Source organism: Pecten maximus, chromosome 7 (assembly GCF_902652985.1).
Source record: "Pecten maximus chromosome 7, xPecMax1.1, whole genome shotgun sequence".
Taxonomy (NCBI): domain Eukaryota; kingdom Metazoa; phylum Mollusca; class Bivalvia; order Pectinida; family Pectinidae; genus Pecten; species Pecten maximus.
The window spans coordinates 40517396-40530058 of record NC_047021.1 but is presented as its reverse complement, the minus strand read 5'-3'; the positions used below and the strand labels follow the sequence as shown (position 1 = coordinate 40530058).

General features: G+C 38.5%; 1 protein-coding gene across 1 annotated transcript in view; it reads right to left on the bottom strand.

The window, feature by feature from the left end:
* The window catches only part of LOC117330842 (guanylate cyclase soluble subunit beta-2-like), a 77391-nt gene that overhangs the window by 17098 nt on the left and 47630 nt on the right, over positions 1-12663 (bottom strand). The window lies entirely within an intron of this gene.

Genomic DNA, 12663 nt, shown 5'->3' with positions numbered 1-12663 from the left:
ATCTTAACCACTCGGCCACCGCGGCCCCTTGGTTATTAAGAAGTTGTCTAAACATCTTAACATATTTGACCCCTGTGACCTTGAATGGAAGTCAAGATTATCCATTTTAACATCTGGTAGCTTTTCACCCTTAGCATGATACAGGCCCTATATCATGCCCCTGTGATTCTTGATTATTGAGAACGAAGTCGTTTGAATACATTTAGTATACTTGACACCTGTTCATTTGAGCACACTTGATAGTCCTTTATCCAAGCATGTTACAGGCACAATGTGAGGTCTCTGGGCCTTTAGCTTATTGAGAAAAAGTTGTTTATAAGGAAAAGATGGACAGCGGACGGACGAACGAGTGGGCGGGCGGACGGACGCCGCGGCACGACATACGCTGATTTGCCTTTTGGGCAGGTGAGATGAAACCGCAACCCAGAGTGTGTACGCATCTATGTTAACCAAAACACAGATAATCCCCTTTTCCAGATGCCCTGGCTTTCCTAGAAAACCTACAAATGAGATCTTCAGTTGTAAAGACAATATTGCCCACGGCGTAAAGACAGGAAATAATGTTTTGTTCCTATCGTGTAAGTGCTCATTAATATCGCGTGCTATTTAATCGCATATCCGAGATAGCACATGATTCAATTCATCTAGGAGAGGATATAACGAGATATTATAGATTAAAGAAGGCATCCTCAATTCAATCAAAGGGATTGATATTTAAAACATCTGAGATTATTTTTCCCTTGTTATGACCAAATACAGTGACGTTTGCTTAGTAATATAATGAGTCGAATCTCTAGTACTTCAAAGATGACAAACCTAATTGAATGAATCTTTTTCAAATATAATAATGTGATAGAAACCATAACAATATTACAAAAAGTTACCCATTCTACTCTAGGGCGAATCCATTTCCTTAAAAGGTTTCAAGACGTCAATTGTCGATGATGAAACTCAAAATGAACAAGTAATCGCAATGTTCAACCTCAGAAAAGTGATTAAATTACAGCGTCTTTGAAATGATGAAAAAAGATATTTTCGCATTCGACCTTTTTTGTGAGGAATAAAAGGAATGGATAAAAGCATAACATCAAGCGAATTTCTTCAAGCGTATCAGTGTTAACGTAGCTAAATCTTAACACATTGCACGAAATACACCTTTCAATGCAGATTGAGCGTTTGATAGAGTCAAACAATCAAAATGAAACCATACAGCTGCTTTGTTCGCTTAGTATAAGGTTGTGGTGATAAGGAGCCTATTGGGCGACAAAGGAAACTAATATTAGGATAATACACAGTAAGAAATGGAAACATTTGGATGGGGAGGTCCAATTGAACGAAAATTCAAGAAATATCCGATTTCCAATATTTTCCAGTATTTCAATGAAATGTGAAGAAAACATGAGAGTATTATCAGGCCATGCCAAATTATGAGTTGTTCTGTGGGAAATTGGAAAAATAGAAGGGAGATTTGAAGAGGCTAAGAGTCCTGATGTCGTGCGAGCGATATTTTTATTCCCCACATTTTTGTTAAGTTAACTTCTATAATAATCCAGAATTCATGAACAAATAACTTTAAAAAAAAAAATAATGATTTGCATTTTAAAAAAAATCCTAAAACTATTTATTGACATACTATTCCTTGATAAAATTATACTTGTGTCATTTGTAAAAAAAAATAATAATAAGACATTTAATAACAACAACAAAATTCCATGTAAAAAAAGCAGAATATTGATGAATGAGAGGAATGTTTTTGAAGAATTCACAAATGTGAAATATTAAATAGTTGACTCAAACAACCCATTTTCCATCCATCCCGCATACTTAAAATAAACTATCATCGAGCTACATTTTTAAATCATATTTAATGCAGTGAAATATACAAAATGAGTAATATCATAACAGAACAGAGGAAGTCAATGAACCACAAAAGTTACTCTTGACTATTGCCTACATTATAATAAATTGCAATACTAGATCTCAAAGTAAAATTGCATACATTCATCCTGAAAGATAGACGGCAAACAATACTGATTATTATATAACAACAGAATTATATTTCAACTTTGCTCATACAGACAGAGACATGGTTTTATAAGACACTTACTATCGATTTAAGATTCAAAGACGTAGCTTACATTCTAATCTTCTCCAGATTATCGAGTGGCATTTCAGATGCTGCGTGTGTTAATCGGCTGGATGAATAAATCGAAAAAAGTTTCATCATCGTTAGCTTCGATGACTGTGTTAGACATTTATGCAGCTGCGCCCCTATGTACATTTACTATCAAAACACCATATTGATTCTAAAAGTACGTCCGAAGTCGGTTTCTTATATTATTTATTTTGTTGTGGACAGATATCTCGTCTTCCCTTGTTGATTCTGTCATCCATTTTTTGTTATTATTCATCTGAATCAACGAGACTCTTACACGACTCGTGTTTCAAGCGTCTATGTGTGTTATAAATGACCGAGGAAAAAGACGAAAAACAGAAAAAAAAATCCGGATTTGCCGATTTTTTCGGAGGTGCGGGGCAAAACTTGTTTTATTTTTTTTTCTGGACATGGACATTTCAGGAGTAGGATTCCCGACGAACAACTTATTAATTTGGTGTGGTCTCAACTTTGTCACTATTCAAATATATTAAAACGTAACATACAGGGAAACTAGGAGAATAAAGTCTACCACCAATGTCCACCCAATCAATGTCCACAACCAGTAATATCTACCACCAACAATGTCCACCACCAGCAATGTCCATCACCAGCAATGTCCACAACCAGCAAAGTCAACCACCAGTAATGTCCAACACCAGTAATGTCCAACACCAGTAATGTCCACCACCAGTAATGTCCACCACCAGTAATGTCCACCACCAGTAATGTCCACCACCAACAATGTCTACCACCAACAATGTCCACCACCAGTAATGTCCAACACCAACAATGTCCACAACCAGCAAAGTCAACCACCAGTAATGTCCAACACCAGTAATGTCCAACACCAGTAATGTCCAACACTAGTAATGTCCACCACCAGTAATGTCCACCACCAGTAATGTCCACCACCAACAATGTCTACCACCAACAATGTCCACCACCAGTAATGTCCAACACCAACAATTTCTACCACCAACAATGTCCAACACTAGCAATGTCCAACACCAACAATGTCCACAACCAGCAATGTCCACAACCAACAATGTCCACAACCAGCAATGTCCACAACCACAAATGTCCACCACCAGCAATGTCCACACCAACAATGTCCACAACCAGCAATGTCCACAACCAACAATGTCCACAACCAACAATGTCCACAACCAGCAATGTCCACAACCACAAATGTCCACCACCAGCAATGTCCACAACTAACAATGTCTACCACCAGCAATGTCCACAACCAGCAATGTCCACAACCAACAATGTCCACAACCAGCAATGTCCACAACCAACAATGTCCACCACCAACAATGTCCACAACCAGCAATGTCCACAACCACAAATGTCCACCACCAGCAATGTCCACAACTAACAATGTCTACCACCAGCAATGTCCACAACTAACAATGTCCACCACCAGCAATGTCCACAACCAGCAATGTCCACAACTAACAATGTCCACCACCATCAATGTCCACCACCAGCAATTCCCACCACCACAATGTCCACCACCAGCAATGTCCACCACCAGCAATGTCCACAACCAGCAGTGTCCAACACCATCAAAGTCCACTACCAGCAATGCCCAACACCAGTTATATCAACAACCAGCAATGACCACCACCAGTTATGTCTGCAACCAGCAATGTCCACCACCAGTTATATCTACAACCAGCAATGACCACCACCAGTTATGTCCACAACCAGCAAAGTCCACTACCAGCAATGCCCAACACCAGTTATATCTACAACCAGCAATGTCCACCCACAGTTATGTCCACAACTAGCAATGTCCACAACCAGCAGTGTACATCACCAGCAATGTCCACCACCAACAATGTCCACCACCAGCAGTGTCCACAACCAGCAATGTTCACAACCAGCAATGTCCACCACCAACAATGTCCACAACTAGCAATGTTCACAACCAGCAATTCCCACCACCAACAATGTCCACAACTAGCAATGTTCACAACCAGCAATGTCCACCACCAACAATGTCCACAACTAGCAATGTTCACAACCAGCAATGTCCACCACCAACAATGTTCACAACCAGCAATGTCCACAACTAGCAATGTCCACAACCAGCAATGTTCACAACCAGCAATGTCCACAACCAGCAATGTCCACAACTAGCAATGTTCACAACCAGCAATGTCCACAACCAGCAATGTCCACAACCAGCAATTCCCACCACCAGCAGTGTCCACAACCAGTAATGTCCACCAACAGTTATGTCCACAACCAGCAATCCCCACCACCACAATGTCCACAACCAGCAATGTCCACAACCAGCAATGACGATCCACAATAATGTCCGTCATCAGCAATCGTACATACCCTAGCAAGCATGATGCATATTGATTTCCGAGATGTTTAAGTCCCTGAAGAGGCAGAGAGCTTTGAACACATTTTCCATCTTGGTAATTTCTCTAGTCAACCATAACACAATAAAAATATTGCCTATTGATATACTGTATAGTTTTTTAACGGGCAATGTTTCAGGCTTTCATTATTTTCGCGGTATGAAAAATCACACAACACCGTCCGAGAGACATTCTGCAGAAACAGATCTTTGTACAATTTCTTTATAGATCTATGTAAATATTCGCCGAGTTTTTATTTCACGTTGTGTTAATTGACCGTGAATATAAATCCCAACGAATATTATCAACTATATACTAGTACCATTTGCATATAACATATACATGTACGTATAAATGTCTTTTATTTGCACTAAAGAGTAATTGACAGTAATACGATTATGTAGCGAGACATAACGATGGCTGCCAGACAGGAAGCTGATATCCCAGAGGTGACATCAACATGAGATTAGAGTTTGTTTGTGTCTTCCTTGAAAAACATTCTGGCATTTTAGTTAAAATACAGTTGTTTGGTTTCGTACGATCGGGTGATCAATATTGCGTAATGCCATAATGTAAAATGTGTCGTATGAAATCGAAAACAAGATTTAACTCAATTCACGGACAGGTAAGTGATATTATATATTGCCATTTATCTAGTTTACTTCTGATCTAATAAACAGTATTGTACCTAGCCGCAATTGAGAGAAGGAATCGTGTTCTGGCCGATAAGTGTTGATCGCCGGTTTAGTTTCATTTCATCGTTATTAAGATACTGCATGGCATACATTATGGCATACTTCGAACGTCAACTATTTACTACAGCCAGGCTGTTCCATCTGATGTTATAACATATGCGTATATACATCAACCAATCACTGGCGTGCCTTCAAATGATGACGCATGCGCAAGCGAAGTCTAGTTGTTGTATTTGGGCCAAATTGTTGAGTAAAGTCAATTAGACATACACATCGTAACAGCTTGTTTCTCTACACATGCGCATTACATGTTATCAAACTGAGTTAGATCACCATAGTGTCTCTATAGTAGGCGCTCGAAGAAGGCCTATATATATATTTTGTTAAAGCTGACAATGCAAGTTAAAAAGCAAGATTGCAAGTGTGACGAAGCATCTTCTTTTTATAGCAGCGGCGGCTTGGTTTTATCTACGCATAACAAACTAGAACTGTCGCCAGGATGGCTGACTAATACTCCTGCAATCTGCATGAGTCAATGGTGAATTGGAACTGTTAATTAGAGGCTAACTAAGATAACCCAGTAATATAGTGACCAGTTGCCATAGCAACCATAATTTTGAAGAAAAAAATAAAGAGGCATGCACATCTACACATGGTCCTCTATATTGGTGTGAAGTTTCATTGAAATCGGCCCTTCGGTTTAGGAGGAGTTGTCCGGACAAACTTAAAGTTATGGTTCTCATCAGAAAACCTGTTTAAAGTGACCAGTTGCCATAGCAACCATAATTTTGAAAAAAAAAATGGCATGCACATCTACACATGGTCCTTTATATTAGTGTGAAGTTTCATTGAAATCGGCCCTTCGATTTAGGAGAAGTTGTCCGGACAAACTTAAAGTTATGGTTCTTATCAGAAAACCTGTTTATATCGACCAGTTGTCATAGCAACCATAATTTTGAAAAAAAAAGAAAGTGGCATGCACATCTATACATGGTCCTCTATGTTTGTGTGAAGTTTCATTGAAATTGGCCATTTAGTTTAGGAGTTGTCCGGACAAACTTATAAGTTATGGTTCTTATCAGAAAACCTGTTTATAGTGACCAGTTGCCATAGCAACCATAATTTTGAAAAAAAAGAAAGTGGCATGCACATCTACACATGGTCCTCTATATTTGTGTGAAGTTTCGTCAGAATTGGCCCATCGGTTTAGGAGGAGTTGTCCGGACAAAATGCGTCTACAGACGGAAGGACGGACGGACGGACGACCTGATTCCAGTATACCCCCCCTAACTTCGTTGCCGGGGTATAAAAAGAAAAATATCTGCCCGTCCTTAGATACGACACAACCATATCTGGGGGATGTCTCGGAAACGATTTTAGGAAATCTGTACATGTATTTTTTTTGTAATGTCAATTGGATGCCTTTTAACTTGCACTGTCAGCTTTAAGACGCTGCTTATGTTTGAGCCTCGGATGTATACTGAAGGGGCTATTCGGTATTGCTTGTCGACACCTGACATTCCATGCTTCAATCAGCGTGGCATTACCTGAATCTTAGCTAAAAATGAGTCCCAAGGGCCTTAATGGGAAACGTGAAACCCAAGGGTGAAGAAGCTCACAATTTTTATAAAGCAAATGAAGATACTCTCATTTCTGAAGAGCTTTCCCTAGGCCCCTGGTCTGCGTCTGTATATCCATATCCTTTATCTGGCCACATGTCCTTGAAATTTCATCCAAATGAATATTTTTCAACTAAAATGTAGCCAAAATATAGTTTTCATAAAAAAAACTGAAGTAAAGATTACCCCTTTACCAGCGCCAAATGCGAGATATGTTTAGACTCATATTACTCGTGCTTACGAATAGTCAAGAAATGCTTGTCGAAAGGTAATACATACCATTTCAGAAAAATCTTATTTCACACCCATTTTTGACATTAATTATTTTTTTGTATTGATATGCTTATATATCTTCTAATAGAAATATAATTAAATAATCACTGTCACATATTGAGTGGATATCCGGGAATATTAGATGAAATATCACACTTGTATTGCTATTGAAACAAAACAATCAAGACATTTTGCGAAAATAATTCCCGATCCGTAACTGCTTTAGATTTTCCGGCGTTTGATGTTCTAATGAAATTTCCTAATCATTTTCTCTTTCGTCTCCCTCGAAACTGAAAACAACTTAAAATCTGACCCCATTTCTGTGCTGTTTATGGTATGTTGCAACAGACCGAGATGACGCGCTGATGAAGCTGTATGATACATCTGCGCGTGTTCTGCTTCTAAATACAGATCTCGAAGGAACAAACACATAAACAACGTTTCAACCAATGCAAATAGGTCTTCAGGTTTTCTGAAAACGCAACATATCAAAATAAACTTAGCATATATAAAAGAACACATATATAAGTCATCAGTCAGACCGAAACTTGACTACTGCTCTTCCATTTGGGACCCCCAAAACACAAACCAAAGTAAACAAATAGAAAATAAATCAAGAGCAGCACGCTACGTAAACAACAGATATCACAACATCAGCATAGTAACAGTTTGTTTGTTTTTGTTTAACGTCCTATTAACAGCCACGGTCATTTAAGGACGTGCCAGGTTTTGGAGGTGGAGGAAAGCCGGAGTACCCGGAGAAAAACCACCGGCCTACGGTCAAGACCTGGCAACTGCCCCATGTAGGTTTCGAACTCGCAACCCAGAGATGGAGGGCTAGTGTTAAAGTGTCGGGACACCTTAACCACTAGGCCACCGCGACCCCATAGTAACAGACATAATCTACAAAGAACAATGGCTGACGCTACAAACACGTCGCTTCAACACAATCATCATCTAATTTTACAAAATTGTACACTAAACTGATGTTATAAAACCAACACCTATACTTAGGCCCGCTAACAAGACATGTACACCCTCACACATACAAACATATTACTGCTACAAAGTAAATTTGCAAAAATTCATTAGTTCCACAAACAATAACACATTGTTATCATCTTCCCGTAGCAGCATTACAATGCACAACACTAGAAGACTTCATGGCACACATGGCCTATGCAGCCCATGAAGCCCTCATCACACACTAAATAATTTAGCGTTATGACAACCAGGGCATAATCATCAGGAATGATGGTGCCCCTGTAAATTGAAGAGGAAAATGAGCTAGTCACATAAGCGTGTCATCTGTATAATCATGAAAGTCGTCCATGTTGCTTAGTGTACACGAAATCAATGTAAGCAGACGCGTTTGCATTATTCCTATTTTGTCTGCCTTTTGTTTCTAAGATAACTGAGTTATCAGTTACCAGTTAGAGGTATAGCTGACATATGTCTGCGGAAGACGATTCAGCAAAGGATCCGTTGTCATTTGCCATGGTTCGGCCAAAGAATACTTGTTCGTCGGGATTTCCACTGGTCCCACTTTATCGGTAATGGCCTGTTTCTACATTTGTTTGCTGAATAATCATCTTTTATCACGAGAATGCGATAGTATATGCTGGGAAGCGCAGGATTACTTAGACTTGGTACTGATTGACAGTCAATCTGTATTTGAGCAGCTTCCGTCCTTTCACAGATCGCTTCCTGCGCCGAGTTTTTCATAAAAGAGTCATCTTCATGGTACGATATATGCAGGCGATATGGTTACCCTTCTAAAAAGACATAACTGCAAAGATGCAAGAAATAAATGTCTTCTTAACAACCTCGGCATATAGAATGCTGTCCGGTTATTTGACGTGAAGTAGTTTTAAACCATCTGTAATGAAATTAGATTCTGTCCCGCATAAAGGATTGCTGTATAATTTGAGGGTGCAACAGACTTGGTTTTCGTGATCGTGGTCTTTTCAAAGAAAAACTTTTATTTTCGTGGTTTAATTTTTTTATTTTCAGAAATTTCCCCATTGTCAATGGGAGACTTGCATAGGGAAAAGATCTCATCTGTAAGCTGTTCTGTTTCTCCCTCTGAGAATGGGTTGTCAGAAGCAAGCTGGTCAGACACGTTGATTATTTTATATTGATTCTCACCTCAGGTAAGATAGGATATATACTATCGTAAAGAACAACGTATCGTTGATACAGTGGAAATTGACATTAAAAGCTTTGATGGCTTCCCGAAAAGCTCTTTGATAAACACGACAATGGGAGATAAGTGTAAGCGCAGGAAATGAACCACACTGTCCTAATTAAACTTAACATCATATTGTACAGACAAAGATATGATATCTCACAGGACACAAAAAAAACTGATGCTGTGCATTTACGTTAAACGCGTATGAGAGGAAAGGTTTTCTGGAAAGCAGCCAGATCAAAGCACCGTTTGTCGAAATTATATAAACCTGTGTTCTTTTGTAAAGATAATTACCAAAAAAATGACTTTTCATGCAGATCTTTTGACATATGTACTAGCACCTCATAGGATAAGAACATTATTTTGTGTCAGCATTTTATGGTATACTTGTTTTATCAATATATCAAGTTAAAACGCAACCTGTTGCATAATTACATTTCTAGTGAAACTCAATCGTATCAGCAGTTTGTAAATACATCAACATTGTCTTAAGCCGTGCACAAGGGAAATATATTATATTTGACCAATTTGGGCATATATTTTGCTAGATTGCGTGTTAACTGCTAGACATGATACCAAATGAATTAAAATAAAAAGAAGCCTTATACGAGGAAAGACTCTTTATCCTATATTAATGCCGACCCTATCAGGGTAGTGTTAGACGCGAGGCCTGATTCACACAGGACCAATGCAATTGACAATCATTGAAGCCCAGCCTTATCACGTATTATCCAGCAGTGCATACGGAGGCCCAACATACCATTGTGTACCAACAAAAGATTGGTCCTATATAAAGAAGACTCTTAATTCAATTATGAACAGATTGATTTGGTCACAGATACATGAGATATCTAAGATATACAAGAAATTTCTATTTACATTATGGGAACATTGTTGGCCTGGCTGTACATACAATATTCCAACCTGATCATGTCGCAGCTGATATGACTACTAGCATTTACAAGGGAAAACAAACTGCTTCCGGTTCTTTTGATTAATCAATAAAACTGTTTCATATGACATGAAATGCAAAAAAAAAAAATAATCTAGGTGCTCTAGACTATGGATTCTTTTATCTTTCACATGAATGATCAATTTTTCGAAAAAAATTATCTCATCAGACATTTTGATAAATTGTCTGAAGAATTCTGTACTCAGTAATCAATGCGTGCGTAAGTTAATACAGTCTTCGCTTCTAGTGAAAATCATCCATTTGATTGAATTTGTCAACTGATCCTGAAATAAGCGGAACAAGCGAAACCCAAATAACACGTGCCATGTTGGTAAGACGCCTCTGGTGGCTGGAAACCGACAATTTTCTTCTTATCACGGTCTGTGTGTATACATATTTCTGTTTCACAGGGACGAGACGTGCGATACACTGGCTCTGCTGGTTATTTCCGGAATAGAAAACAGTTCTTATTTAAGAGGGGTGTTACCGTCTATATCAGTTATATTGGACTTGGACGTTTATGATGCCTTGATACCTCGACAAAGACAGCTGGGGTCATATGAGGACGGGTATCAAGGAGACACCGACAGCCAGGGTAATATGAGGACGGGTGTCAAGGAGACACCGACAGCCAGGGTAATATGAGGACGGGTGTCAAGGAGATACCGACAACAGGGATTACATTAGGAATAGTGTCAAGGAGACACCAACAGTCAGGGTTATATGAGGACGGGTATCTTGAATATATAAACAGATCCCGGAGGAACCTGGACGCCCACTATTGTTTATTGGGGATACGTCAGATCGGTATTTTATCTACACTCTATCAAGGGGGACCTACATATGAAATCTTAGAGGAGTCTAAAAACCTTTCTTGAAAAAGAACAAAATCAAAGATGTCTACCTGTTGGCCATTCTGTTTCCCATTAAGTCTCCAAATTCAGTATGCACAACAAAGAACCAAGGAGAGACACGAATATGAAATTTGAAAAAAAAACGACTGAATACTTTCTTAGAAATAGAAGTTACAAACGTAGTGTCGCCTATTGACAATTTTATTTTTTCGATGAGTCTAAAAATTGAATATGCACAACAAGGGACAATAGAGAACCTCCATGTGAAATCTGAGAAATGATGGTAACAAGGATTGTCTACGGACCGACGACGGACAGAAGGACGGACCACGTACAAAGGACGATTTGAATAGCCGACCATCTGATGAAGCAGAGGAAAATACAATGCTGTGTTTGATACGTCTGTGTCTGATTTTTTTTTATCAACAACAAATATGTATTATCAAGAGATTTAGATGAAGATATAAAAATAATGAAATATTAAAAAAGAATATCTCCGTGCGCATCATTGAGTAAAGAAGATGATTAATAACTAAAAATAATAAATATAGAAGACAAATCATATAACATTACTTTCAATTCAAACGATCTACATTGAAATTCTACTCAGAATGTACCGAAGTCAGGAATGTGTCAATTTATCATGTTTCAAAACATTTATTTCAAGTTCATGTCAAGGCGACACCGACAGAAATAGAATCAGGTTCGTGTCAAGGTGGCACCAATACCAATACAATTAAGTTCATGCCAAGTTGACACCAACAGCAATACAATCAAGTTCATGCCAAGGCGACATCGGCAACAATACATTTAAGTCATATCTAGGTGACAACGACATTAATAAAAACAAGTTTATGTCAAGGCGACACTGACAACAATATAATCGAGTTCATGTCAAGGGACATCGACAGTAATATAATCAAGTTCGTGTCAAGGTGACACCGACAGCAATATAATCGAGTTCATGTCAAAGTGACACCGACACCACTACAATCGAGTTCATGTCAAGGTGACACTGACAATAATACAATCAAAGTCATGTCAATGTGACACCGACAGCAATATAATCCCGACAGCAATATAATCGAGTTCATGTCAAGGTGACACCGATAACAGTGCAATCAATTTCATAATTATATTTAAATCTCTCTCTTTTTTCAGCTTAGTAAAGTCTGACTGCTTATAAATAAGCGTATACGCAGTGTGAAAAAAAAGGCTCAGCGGATTAATAAGCGCGGGAATCGATTAAACCACCATGGTGTTGTCTCTTTGTTTCTCTTTTGTCAGAAAAATGAATATTGCGGAAATGGGTGTATATTGCTAACTTCTCCACGAGGTAGGCTAACAGCAAATGGCTGAAAGGTACAGCTCCTATAAAACATGCGACCACGTCACTACTAAATCTATGTCAATACACGCTGTGCTTGATAAACATAGTTAACCCACGACGGAAATTGTGGATTGCGAATATATTGATTATTTTTAAACGTAAAAAATATTAAATAAAATTGTTGTTCCTTTTAATTTTACTTACAATACTTATGTT